Here is a 13305-nt window from a genome sequence, read left to right on the forward strand (position 1 = left end):
TACAGTATAAACAGTAGTACCTGCTCCCACATATACAGTATAAACAGTACAGTACCTGCCCCCACATATACAGTATAGTACCTGCTCCCACATATACAGTATAAACAGTAGTACCTGCCCCCACATATACAGTATAGTACCTGCTCCCACATATACAGTATAAACAGGATAGTACCTGCTCCCACATATACAGTATAAACAGTATAGTACCTGCTCCCACATATACAGTATAGTACCTGCTCCCACATATACAGTATAAACAGTACAGTACTTACTCCCACATATACAGTATAAATAGTATAGTACCTGCTCCCACATATACAGTATAAACAGTATAGTACCTGCTCCCACATATACAGTACAAACAGTATAGTACCTGCTCCCACATATACAGTATAAACAGTATAGTACCTGCTCCCACATATACAGTATAAACAGTATAGTACCTGCTCCCACATATACAGTATAAACAGTATAGTACCTGCTCCCACATATACAGTATAAACAGTACAGTACCTGCTCCCACATATACAGTATAAACAGTATAGTACCTGCTCCCACATATACAGTATAAACAGTATAGTACCTGCTCCCACATATACAGTACAGTACCTGCTCCCACATATACAGTATAGTACCTGCTCCCACATATACAGTATAAACAGTACAGTACCTGCTCCCACATATACAGTATAAACAGTATAGTACCTGCTCCCACATATACAGTATAAACAGTATAGTACCTGCTCCCACATATACAGTATAAACAGTATAGTACCTGCTCCCACATATACAGTATAAACAGTATAGTACCTGCTCCCACATATACAGTATAGTACCTGCTCCCACATATACAGTATAAACAGTACAGTACCTGCTCCCACATATACAGTATAAACAGTATAGTACCTGCTCCCACATATACAGTATAAACAGTATAGTACCTGCTCCCACATATACAGTATAAACAGTATAGTACCTGCTCCCACATATACAGTATAAACAGTATAGTACCTGCTCCCACATATACAGTATAAACAGTATAGTACCTGCTCCCACATATACAGTATAAACAGTATAGTACCTGCTCCCACATATACAGTATAAACAGTACAGTACCTGCTCCCACATATACAGTATAAACAGTATAGTGCCTGCTCCCACATATACAGTATAAACAGTATAGTACCTGCTCCCACATATACAGTATAAACAGTATAGTACCTGCTCCCACATATACAGTATAAACAGTATAGTACCTGCTCCCACATATACAGTACAAACAGTATAGTACCTGCTCCCACATATACAGTACAAACAGTATAGTACCTGCTCCCACATATACAGTATAAACAGTATTGTACCTGCTCCCACATATACAGTATAAACAGTATAGTACCTGCTCCCACATATACAGTATAGTACCTGCTCCCACATATACAGTATAGTACCTGCTCCCACATATACAGTATAGTACCTGCTCCCACATTATAAACAGTATAGTACCTGCTCCCACATATACAGTTTAGTACCTGCTCCCATATATACAGTATAAACAGTATAGTACCTGCTCCCACATATACAGTTTAGTACCTGCTCCCACATATACAGTATAAACAGTATAGTACCTGCTCCCACATATACAGTATAAACAGTATAGTACCTGCTCCCACATATACAGTATAAACAGTATAGTACCTGCTCCCACATATACAGTACAAACAGTATAGTACCTGCTCCCACATATACAGTATAAACCGTTTAGTACCTGCTCCCACATGTACAGTATAAACAGTATAGTACCTGCTCCCACATATACAGTATAAACAGTATAGTACCTGCTCCCACATATACAGTATAAACAGTATAGTACCTGCTCCCACATATACAGTATAAACAGTATAGTACCTGCTCCCACATATACAGTATAAACAGTATAGTACCTGCTCCCACATATACAGTATAAACCGTTTAGTACCTGCTCCCACATGTACAGTATAAACAGTATAGTACCTGCTCCCACATATACAGTATAAACAGTATAGTACCTGCTCCCACATATACAGTATAAACAGTATAGTACCTGCTCCCACATATACAGTATAAACAGTATAGTACCTGCTCCCACATATACAGTATAAACAGTATAGTACCTGCTCCCACATATACAGTTTAGTACCTGCTCCCATATATACAGTATAAACAGTATAGTACCTGCTCCCACATATACAGTTTAGTACCTGCTCCCACATATACAGTATAAACAGTATAGTACCTGCTCCCACATATACAGTATAAACAGTATAGTACCTGCTCCCACATATACAGTATAAACAGTATAGTACCTGCTCCCACATATACAGTACAAACAGTATAGTACCTGCTCCCACATATACAGTATAAACAGTATAGTACCTGCTCCCACATATACAGTATAAACAGTATAGTACCTGCTCCCACATATACAGCATAAACAGTATAGTACCTGCTCCCACATATACAGTATAAACAGTACAGTACCTGCTCCCACATATACAGTATAAACAGTATAGTACCTGCTCCCACATATACAGTATAAACAGTATAGTACCTGCTCCCACATATACAGTATAGTACCTGCTCCCACATATACAGTATAAACAGTATAGTACCTGCTCCCACATATACAGTATAAACAGTATAGTACCTGCTCCCACATATACAGTACAAACAGTATAGTACCTGCTCCCACATATACAGTATAAACCGTTTAGTACCTGCTCCCACATGTACAGTATAAACAGTATAGTACCTGCTCCCACATATACAGTATAAACAGTATAGTACCTGCTCCCACATATACAGTATAAACAGTATAGTATCTGCTCCCACATATACAGTATAAACAGTATAGTACCTGCTCCCACATATACAGTATAAACAGTATAGTACCTGCTCCCACATATACAGTATAAACAGTATAGTACCTGCTCCCACATATACAGTATAAACAGTATAGTACCTGCTCCCACATATACAGTATAAACAGTATAGTACCTGCTCCCACATATACAGTATAAACCGTTTAGTACCTGCTCCCACATGTACAGTATAAACAGTATAGTACCTGCTCCCACATATACAGTATAAACAGTATAGTACCTGCTCCCACATATACAGTATAAACAGTATAGTATCTGCTCCCACATATACAGTATAAACAGTATAGTACCTGCTCCCACATATACAGTATAAACAGTATAGTACCTGCTCCCACATATACAGTATAAACAGTATAGTACCTGCTCCCACATATACAGTATAAACAGTATAGTACCTGCTCCCACATATACAGTATAAACAGTATAGTACCTGCTCCCACATATACAGTATAAACAGTATAGTACCTGCTCCCACATATACAGTATAAACAGTATAGTACCTGCTCCCACATGTACAGTATAAACAGTATAGTACCTGCTCCCACATATACAGTACAGTACCTGCTCCCACATATACAGTATAGTACCTGCTCCCACATATACAGTATAAACAGTATAGTACCTGCTCCCACATATACAGTATAAACAGTATAGTACCTGCTCCCACATATACAGTACAGTACCTGCTCCCACATATACAGTATAGTACCTGCTCCCACATATACAGTATAAACAGTATAGTACCTGCTCCCACATATACAGTATAAACAGTATAGTACCTGCTCCCACATATACAGTATAAACAGTATAGTACCTGCTCCCACATATACAGTATAAACAGTATAGTACCTGCTCCCACATATACAGTACAGTACCTGCTCCCACATATACAGTATAGTACCTGCTCCCACATATACAGTATAAACAGTATAGTACCTGCTCCCACATATACAGTATAAACAGTACAGTACCTGCTTCCACATATACAGTATCTTGAAAGATACATCTCCTGGATGCACTGGGACACATCATCAGTGATGTCCAAAGCCACGGCAACCAACTTCTATTGGCTCATAGAAAGTCCTCCAGCCCCTGCCCCTGCAGTCCTCCACCAGCTCCTGATACTTGGCACGTTTCTTTTCGTTGGCTTCCTCAATCCGCTCCTCCCAAGGCACTGTTAGTTCCAGCATGATGAGGTGTTTTGAAGCCTCTGAGATGATGATCATGTCTGGCCGTAGAGATGTTTTTACAATGTGCTGGGGGAACCTCAGTTGTTTTCCCAGGTCAACGTGTAGCTGCCAATCAGGGGCTGTGTGAAGGAGTCCTGTTATTGTCTTTGGACGTGCACGAGGTCTCTCCCCAGCTTTGATGAAAGAGATTGCCTTCTTTGGCGCATGATGTTGCTTGCTGCTGCTGATGGCTGAGGCTATGCTCTCAGCAACTGCTTTGAGTACCTGGTCATGACGCCAGCGATAGCGACCATCAGCCAGAGACTTTGGGCAACTGCTGAGGAGATGTTCCAAGGAGCCTCTTCCGGAGCAAAGGGAGCAGAAGGGTGTCTCGCTCTTCCCCCAAACATGGAGGTTTGCTGGGCTAGGGAGGGAATCGTAGACTGCTGCCACGAGGAACCGGACGCGGTGGAGGTCTGCCTGCATGATGTTTGACCAGGTGACTTTGCGCTGCAACGTGCCCTCCCATCTTGTCCATGCCCCCTGTTGCCGGAGTCCCACTACCCTGCCCACTTGCTCTTCCTCCAAGCCTGCTCGGACCTCCTCCTGGAGTAGATGTCGTCTGTCTTTGCCCCGGGCCTGGCTGACTTGGGTCTTTGGGAAGTAGCCCAAGCCTGCTCTCCCTGTTGCTATGGCCCCAACCAGTGCCTTTTGTCTAAGGCGTGACTCAGCCACCTCCACTGCCTTTTCTGCCTTCCACTTCCTTCCTGTCCTCACTTCAATCCCGGCTGATGACACCTTGCAGTCCCTGGAGTCTCTGTACTGTAGGGCTTCTCTTGTGCGTGCCACCTTGAATTCTTCAGTGAGCCCACTGAAGGGTAGCTGCAGGATGTTGCTTGTCCCTTACAGAGCAGCGCTGTTGAGGCTGCGTGGGAGACCCAGCCATTTCCGCAGAAAGCTGCTGATCTTCCTTTCAAAGGATTCCACTGTTGTTACTGGGACTGCATATACAAGGAGAGGCCACAGGACTCTGGGAAGGATGGAGTGCTGGTAGATCCAGGCTTTGAATCTACCAGGTAGGCCAGACTTGTCTACTTTGGTGAGCCACCCTCCAAGCTCTTCAGTAGACTTCTGGATAGCAGCAGAGTCCTTCAGACTGGAGTCAAAGAGCTTTCCTAAGCTCTTGACTGGTTGCTCCGTGATGGATGGAATGACCGTTCCTGAGATTGAGAATCGGAATGTGTTGACCACCTTCCCCTTCTTCAGCACCATGGACCTTGACTTTGCGGGCTTGAAACTCATCCTGGCCCACCCAATGAGCCTCTCCAATCCCTGCAAGATCCACCTGCTCCCTGGTACTGATGTTGTTGTTATGGTAAGGTCATCCATATAGGCTCTAATGGGGGGCTGTCGAACACCTGATCTGGACAGAGGCCCTCTGCATTCCACCTCAGCAGACTTTACCACCATATTCATCGCCAGTGCAAAAAGGACAACGGAGATGGTGCATCCTGTTATTATTCCCTTCTCAAGGCGATGCCAGTCAGAGGTTATTGACCCAGAAGTGACCCGGAGCCTGAAGTTATTGTAATAATCCAGGATCAAGTCCTTGATCTTGCTGGGAACATGGTGGCGGTGTAGCGCAAGCTCAACTAGCTTGTGTGGGATGGACTCATAGGCGTTAGTCAGGTCCACCCACAACACAGCAAGTTCCCCTCTGCTCTCATGGGCCTCTCTGATGAGCTGTGTGACGACACCGTTGTGCTCTAGACAGCCGAGGACTCCAGGAATCCCCCCCTTCTGCACTGAAGTGTCGATGTAGTTGTTCTTGAGGAGAAACTCGGTCAGTCTTCGGGAGACGATGCTGAAGAACACCTTCCCTTCCACACTCAGAAGTGATATAGTCTGAAACTGGTTGATGTTTTTCGAGTCCTCCTCCTTGGGGATCCATACTCCCTCTGCACACCTCCACTGGTTGGCCACTCTCCCCCTTCGCCAGATCATCTTCAAGGTCTTCCACAGATGCTTGAGAAGCCCTGGACAGCGCTTGTAGACGAGGTAAGGTACACCACTGGGGCCCGGGGAAGATGCTGAGCGGGCTGCCTTGATGACCTCTTCAACCTCCTTCAAACTGGGCTCTGTCAACTGGAACTCTGCCGTTGGTGGAGCAGGGCTGATGAGCGCTCTGTTGGGTCCTAGATCTTGTCCCCTCAGTGGGTCGCTCATGGTATTCTGGAGGAAGCGATTCACTTCCTCTCTTGGGCACTCAAGCCGGCCACTGCGCTTGTCCCCGAGCAGCTGTTTAGCAAACCGAAAGGGGTTGGCAATGAAGACTGCCTGCTTCCTAGCTCTCTCTCTTCCACGCCTCCTGTGCCACTCTGCTCTGTGGAGAGTTGTCAGCTTCTTCCGCAGGATGTTGCGCAGCTCTTCTAAAGGTTGTTTGTCCTCCTCAGAAACTCTCTTGAACTGTTTCCTGAGGGTTCAAAGCTCCTGGCGCAATTGGTGTATCTTAGTGGCTCTGCGATTCATGGTGTAGGGGGTGGCCTCAGTGTTGCCCTTCTCCATCCGTCCGAATCTTTCTGAGCCATAGCTGACGATGATGCCTGGAGCCTGCTGTCGACATCTCCTTTAGCTGTGGCTTGGATGATGTTGGACACGTCCTCATCAAACTGCAGCCACTCGCTCCGTCTGTTTGCTTGGGGCCATTTAATCCGCTGCTGTGGAACTACTCTGCTGGGATTGAGAGACTCCGGTACGTGGAGGGACTGGGATCTGTGGGGTGTCTCCTGTCCGGGCTCCTCCTGCGTCTCACCAGGTCCAGGACCTGTGCGTTGAACCTCGCTCTCCCGCTCCAAACATTTCATTCTGGCCTGATGGATTCTTAAGCCACGTTGATTTTTGGACAGCTTGCCGCAGATACATGTCATACTCGTAGTCAGTTTGTTTGCGGGGTTCTTTAACCTTTGGGCCGTCCGATTGGAGATCTCATCCTCCCCCCCTCTCGGGATCTCCTGGGGGTATTGCTCTGTAGGGTTTTCCGTAGCTTATTTGGGTTCTTTCTCACGAAAGATACAGGCTGGGGTGCTAACCCATACTGTCCCGGGTGCCGTCTTTCCGAGCTGCCAACTGTCTCTCCAGTAGTCGACCAAACTGTTCTTGGTTGCCACCCAGTCTTTCCTAGGAGTCACTGGCTTAGCCAGACTGAAACTTGAAAGATACATCTCCTGGATGCACTGGGACACATCATCAGTGATGTATCCTGGATTCATCGGGTGTTTCGGGTCTCGCAACATCAGACACCCTCGTCCAGGCGACCCAGCCGGGGTGATCAAGTCCCTGCTTGTGTCCCAGTAGCAACCCACGGATCTGCCCTTTTCAGCCACAACCACCTCGTGGCTTTCTCTGCCGCTTCACTTGCGGATTGAATGGCCCTCCTTTTGGCCGCCCCTTTGACTCCCAATCGGCCAAGCACTTTACAGAGGGAGCGTCCTGCAAAGCCACGGCAACCAACTTCTATTGGCTCATAGAAAGTCCTCCAGCCCCTGCCCCTGCAGTCCTCCACCAGCTCCTGATACTTGGCACGTTTCTTTTCGTTGGCTTCCTCAATCCGCTCCTCCCAAGGCACTGTTAGTTCCAGCATGATGAGGTGTTTTGAAGCCTCTGAGATGATGATCATGTCTGGCCGTAGAGATGTTTTTACAGTAAAACAGTACAGTACCTGCTCCCACATATACAGTATAAACAGTACAGTACCTGCTCCCACATATACATTATAAACAGTACAGTACCTGCTCCCACATATACAGTATAGTACCTGCTCCCACATATACAGTATAAACAGTACAGTACCTGCTCCCACATATACATTATAAACAGTACAGTACCTGCTCCCACATATACAGTATAGTACCTGCTCCCACATATACAGTATAAACAGTACAGTAAAAATGCCACTTTTTACAGTTTTCTTTCTATTGATGAATGAAGTGAGATTGGAGGGTCTTCTGTAAGGTTGGAGCCCCTCCCAAGCACTCTCTGGTAATGAAATGTGAGATGGTGGACGCTCTCATTTCCATGCCCGTGTGACACTTTAATGCACCACAGTTATACTAAAAGGGGAAATGTGATGGTTTTTTTTCCTCCATTTTTTTTTATTTTGGCAGGCTTGTATGTGGTTTCCTCCTACATGCCAGCTGGGTGGGTCATTAAAAAGGCCCCTGCTTATTTTCTCCAGAGGGTTTGGTTGTCTCATGTTGTATTGACTTGCAAGCCAGAAGAGTGGCGGCTGTGGGGTGAACCAGGTCAAGAGTGAGTGGGAGAGCGAGGCCTGAAGCAGGAAGTTACTACTTCTAACAATAATACCTAAAAAAAAAAAAAAAAAAAAAAGTCCTGGATCCAGAAGGTGATCCGGATCAGCCCCAAAATGTGATCACCTGCTCTTTATCCCATTCATGACATTTCTTGAAAGTTTCATCGAAATCCACTCACAACTTTTTGAGTTACGTTGCTAACTGACAATTTTAATGAACTTAGAATTTAATGGCAGCAACACACTGCAAAAAAGGCATTTTTACCAGTGTGTTACATGGCCTTTCCTTTTAACAACAATCAGTAAAGATTTGGGAACTGAGGAGACACATTTTTGAAGTGGAATTCTTTCCCATTCTTGCTTGATGTACAGCTTAAGTTGTTCCTTCTCATATTTTAGCCTTCACACATTTTCAATGTCTGGACTACAGGCAGGCCAGTCTAGTACCCGCACTCTTTTACTATGAATGATGGCATTGTCTTGCTGAAATAAGCAGGGGCGTCCATGGTAATGTTGCTTGGATGGCAACATATATTGTTCCAAAACCTTTCAGCATTAATGGTACCTTCACAGATGTGTGAGTTACCCATGTCTTGGACACTAATACACCCTCATACCATCACACATGCTGCCTTTTACACTTTGCGCCTAGAACAATCCAGATGGTTCTTTTCCTCTTTGGTCCGGAGGACACGACGTCCACATTTGAAATGTGGACTCGTCAGACCACAGAACACTTTTCCACTTTGCATCAGTCCATCTTAGATGAGCTTGGGCTCAGCGAAGCGTTTCTGGGTGTTGTTGATAAATGGCTTTGGCTTTGCATAGTAGAGTTTTAACTTGCCCTCACAGATGTAGCGACCATCCGTAGTTACTGACAGTGGTTTTCTGAAGTGTTCCTGAGCCCATGTGGTGATATCCTTTACACACTGATGTCGCTTTTTGATGCAGTACAGCCTGAGGGATCGAAGGTCACCGGCATTGCCACTTACGTGCAGTGATTTCTCCAGATTCTCTGAACCTTTTGATGATAATGCAGACCTTAGAAGGTGAAATCCCTAAATTCCTTGCAATAGCTGCTTGAGAAATGTTGTTCTTAAACAATTTGCTCAGGCATTTGTTGACAAAGTGGTGACCCTCGCCCCGTCCTTGTTTGTGAATGACTGAGCATTTCATGGAAGCTGCTTTTATACCCAATCATGGCACCGACCTGTTCCCAATTAGCCTGTTCACCTGCGGGATGTTCCAAATAAGTGTTTGATGAGCATTCCTCAACTTTCTCACTCTTTTTTGCCACTTGTGCCAGCTTTTTTTTAAACAAGTTGCAGGCATCATATTCCAAATGAGCTAGAATTTGCAAAGAATATCAAAGTTATCATACAGCTTTTGGAGCAACATATGTTGCCATCCAAGCAACGTTACCATGGACGCCCCTGCTTATTTCAGCAACACAATGCCATCATTCATAGTAAAAGAGTGCAGGTACTACACTCTTAGAAATAAGGGTTCTAAAAGGGTTCTTCTACAAGGGCTGAGGTTCTAACTGGAACCATTTGCTTCTGAAAAACCCTTTCCCGAAGAAAGGGTTTTTCAAGGGTTCTTGGTAACGCTAATGGTTCCAGTAAGAACCATTTTGATCCAGAGAACCTTTTAAAACCCCTTTTCTGAATAATTGGTTTTAAAAGGGTTCTCACTAACACTAAGGGTTCCAGTAAGAACTATTTTGATCCAGAGAACCGTTTTTGGAAGAAAGAGTTCTTCAGGGATTGTTGAAAGCATGGGTAAGATCCTGTGTCACCAGGGACATACTTCCTGATAACATTTGCCAATAATGGTGCCTATCTTTAAATAAATGTTTTTCTCATTAAAATGTTTTGAATGTTTGTTCAATGTCAACATGATAAATGACCACAATATAATATGAACTAAACTGATCTGTAGAATACAATATGGTTCTTTATAGAACCCTCAGAAGACAAGACGGTTATCGGTGAAAACCTTTGAAAAGGGATGTTTTTAGAACCCCCTGTGTCAGATCTAGATGAAACCCTTGAAACATGAAAGAGTTCTTTGTGGAACTCCCTGTGTGAGTTCTAGATGAAACCCTTGAAACATGAAAGAGTTCTTTGTGGAACTCCCTGTGTGAGTTCTAGATGAAACCCTTGAAACATGAAAGGGTTCTTTGTGGAACCCCCTGTGTCAGATCTAGATGAAACCCTTGAAACATGAAAGAGTTCTTTGTGGAACTCCCTGTGTGAGTTCTAGATGAAACCCTTGAAACATGAAAGAGTTCTTTGTGGAACCCCCTGTGTCAGATCTAGATGAAACCCTTGAAACATGAAAGAGTTCTTTGTGGAACTCCCTGTGTGAGTTCTAGATGAAACCCTTGAAACATGAAAGGGTTCTTTGTGGAACCCCCTGTGTCAGATCTAGATGAAACCCTTGAAACATGAAAGAGTTCTTTGTGGAACTCCCTGTGTGAGTTCTAGATGAAACCCTTGAAACATGAAAGAGTTCTTTGTGGAACTCCCTGTGTGAGTTCTAGATGAAACCCTTGAAACATGAAAGGGTTCTTAGTGGAACTCCCTGCATGGGTTCTAGATGAAACCCTTGACAAACGAAAGGGTTCTTAGTGGAACTCCCTGTGTGGGTTCTAGATGAAACCCTTGAAATACGAAAGGGTTCTTAGTGGAACTCCCTGCGTGGGTTCTAGATGAAAGTCTTGAAATACAAAAGGGTTCTTAGTGGAACTCCCTGTGTGGGTTCTAGATGAAACCCTTGAAATACGAAAGGGTTCTTAGTGGAACTCCCTGCGTGGGTTCTAGATGAAAGTCTTGAAATACAAAAGGGTTCTTAGTGGAACTCCCTGTGTGGGTTCTAGATGAAACCCTTGAAATACGAAAGGGTTCTTAGTGGAACTCCCTGCGTGGGTTCTTTGTAGAACCTCTCAGGGGGGGTTCTGGGTGGAACCTTACACACACAGTTCTAGGTAGAACCCTCCAAAAGGGTTCCAGGTGGAACCTTTATAAAAAGGTTCTACCTGTAGCCAAAAAGGGTTCTCCTATGAGGACGAGCCGAAGAACCATATATGGTTCTACTTAGCACTTTTATTTCTAAGAGTGTAGACTGGCCTGCCTGTAGTCCAGACATTGAAAATGTGTGAAGGCTAAAATATGAGAAGGAACAACTTAAGCTGTACATCAAGCAAGAATGGGAAAGAATTCCACTTCAAAAATGTGTCTCCTCAGTTCCCAAACCTTTACTGAGTGTTGTTAAAAGGAAAGGCCATGTAACACACTGGTAAAAATGCCTTTTTTGCAATGTGTTGCTGCCATTCAATTTTAAGTAATAATTATTTGCAAAAAAAAAATCAGGTTTCTGAGTGTGAACGTTAAATATCTTGTCTTTGCAGTCTATTCAACTGAATATAAGTTGAAAAGGATTTGTTGTATTCTCTTTTTATTTACCATTTACACAACCTGACAACTTCACTGCTTTTGGGGTTTGCAATTGGTATTTTAATCATTATTATTGTTATTCATATTATGTTAACTTGTATAATATTGTAATACACTTGTAATTCTTATTGTTTGTATTAATACTATTAGTAGTATTGTCAAGATAATATTAAGAATATCAATAATTCATGTATAACGCACTCATAATAGTTCTTATACTATATATTTTCATTACTATTATGATAATGATGATAATAATTTACATTTTTTTTTCCTGAATTATTATATGTTTAATTGTATAATACATTCATAATTCAAACTATTTATAAACCACTTTTCAAGTGTTCAAAGTGCTGTACTGAATAAGAACACACATCACTTTTGACAATAACAAACAAATAAACAAAAACAAATAAATACTAGCAAGTGACCATATAGAGAAGTTGCCAACAAAATATTTATCCTACAGTTTTTCTTCCTAGGTTAAAAAATATTTTTCGCTCGTCTTATGAATGCAACTTTGTTTAAAAAAAAACGTTTTTATGGCACATTTACTTCAAAAAATCCAACAACTGGAAGATAGATTGTGAGATACATGGTGGTTATATACTGTACAACATTGTGAGATACATGGTGGTTATATACTGTACAACATTGTGAGATACATGGTGGTTATATACAGAGGTGGGTACTAACGTGCTACATTTACTCCGTTACATCTACTTGAGTAACTTTTGTGATAAATTGTACTTCTAAGAGTAGTTTTAATGCAACATACTTTTACTTTTACTTGAGTATATTTATAGAGAAGAAACGCTACTTTTACTCCGCTACTTTTATCTACATTCAGCTCGCTACTCGCTACTAATTTTTATCGATTTGTTAATGTACGCTTTGTTTGTTTTGGTCTGTCAGACAGACCTTCAAAGTGCCTGCGTTTCAACAAATACAGTCACTGGTGACGTTCACTCCGTTCCACCAATCAGATGCAGTCACTGGTGACGTTGGACCAATCAAACAGAGCCAGGCGGTCACATGACCTGACTTAAACAAGTTGAAAAACTTATTGGGGTGTTACCATTTAGTGGTCAATCGTACGGAATATGTACTGTACTGTGCAATCTACTAATAAAAGTTCCAATCAATCAATCAAAAGTGTGAAGGAAAAAAGACCATTTTTTATTTCAACCGTACATCCCGTCAAAAGCCTAAAGACTGACTGCACAGTTCCTGTCTTCACAATAAAAGTGCCGCTCCATCGCGCCTGCGCTTTCAAAACAAGAGTCTCCGAAAGCCAGCGCAAACAAGCTAGCAAGCTACGGAGTTTGCCGCCAATGTATTTCTTGTAAAGTGTATAAAAACGAATATGGAAGCTGGACAAATAAGATGCCAAAAACCAACCACTTTCATGTGGTATTAGACAGAAAGGAGGAACTTTTTTTCTCCTC

The 13305-nt window shown here is 43.1% G+C and overlaps 1 pseudogene; it reads right to left on the reverse strand.

Moving 5' to 3' along the window:
* Positions 1–3952: 3952 nt before the first annotated feature.
* LOC133621444 (uncharacterized) lies at positions 3953–7766 on the reverse strand (annotated as a pseudogene).
* Between the last annotated feature and the right edge of the window lie 5539 nt (positions 7767–13305).

Source organism: Nerophis lumbriciformis, linkage group LG21 (genome assembly GCF_033978685.3).
Source record: "Nerophis lumbriciformis linkage group LG21, RoL_Nlum_v2.1, whole genome shotgun sequence".
Taxonomy (NCBI): domain Eukaryota; kingdom Metazoa; phylum Chordata; class Actinopteri; order Syngnathiformes; family Syngnathidae; genus Nerophis; species Nerophis lumbriciformis.